Source organism: Lygodium microphyllum, chromosome 21 (assembly GCF_053477565.2).
Source record: "Lygodium microphyllum isolate KBCC chromosome 21, Lygodium_microphyllum_v1.1.10, whole genome shotgun sequence".
Lineage (NCBI taxonomy): Eukaryota > Viridiplantae > Streptophyta > Polypodiopsida > Schizaeales > Lygodiaceae > Lygodium > Lygodium microphyllum.
Window position 1 is genome coordinate 66,249,504 of NC_141155.1, and position 1,075 is coordinate 66,250,578.

Sequence of the window (1,075 nt, forward strand, 5' to 3'; positions counted from 1 at the left end):
TTTATGCATGACACTCTATTCTACAAGTTTTCTACAACTTTTTAGGATACTTACAAGAAATAATGTCCAAAATATCAAAAATAGGCTAAAATTATCCAAAAACCTTATAAGTTTGAACCATCCATACTATGGACACTAATACTAATGACTAACATGATATTGACTCTCTAGACTAATAAGAAATTCGAATGATGATGCACTCGAGGGTTTTTCACATTATGTCCACATAGCGACATGACATCCACCCCCTCTAAGCCTGCACATCCTCCAATATGTGCCACATGGTTAATCTTCATCTTGAACAATATATTCATCTTTCATCCCTGAAATCTTCATCGTCCTTTTGATCATCCAAGTCAGTATAAACATGTTCTTCATCTTGCACATGTTCTTCAATTAGTTTGCTTATATTCTATTGCTTAAAAATCTTGATCATCTTACTTGCAGTTAGAATCTTCAAATTTGTACCATCTAGCTCACACAAAGAATACATCATATTATCATGAATATGCTTCACAATATAATAATCAAACCATCTCTTAGAAACCTTCCTGAGTGTACTATGTTGAGTGTCAAGACTACTCTCATAGACTAACACCCAATCTCCTTTCTCAATGGGTTTTGGACAAAGCTTGTGTTTATTGTCAAACCTATCTTTGTTCTTCAACCCAGTATCTTTTAAACACATGGCTACAATCTTGATATCTTCAAGCCTCCTTTCTAGCTATTGAATCCACAAAGCAAGAAGGCCCTTTCTGTTCATATCATTCTCCCATGGTAGCACACTCCAACTAGTAATAACATCATCAATAGGCATAATAGGCTTTTGCCCATACATCAACTCAATAGGCATATATCTAGTCATTGTACTATATGTAGTGTGATCAGCCCATAAAGCATACGGAAGTAGCCTAGGCCACTCTCAAATCTTACCTCTGCATGCCTTGGCTAAAGCTTTGATGATAGGTAGGTGTCCACATTCACTTTTTCCATTGCCTTTAGGGTTGTATGCTAAATTGAGAGAAAGCTTTATCACCAACCTCAAGAAGAATTCCCTAGTTTCTTCTACATCCAA

The 1,075-nt window shown here is 35.9% G+C and overlaps 1 pseudogene; it reads right to left on the bottom strand.

Annotated features, from left to right (window-relative positions):
* Positions 1 to 285: 285 nt before the first annotated feature.
* On the bottom strand, positions 286 to 865 carry LOC148018090 (uncharacterized; annotated as a pseudogene).
* Positions 866 to 1,075: the final 210 nt, after the last annotated feature.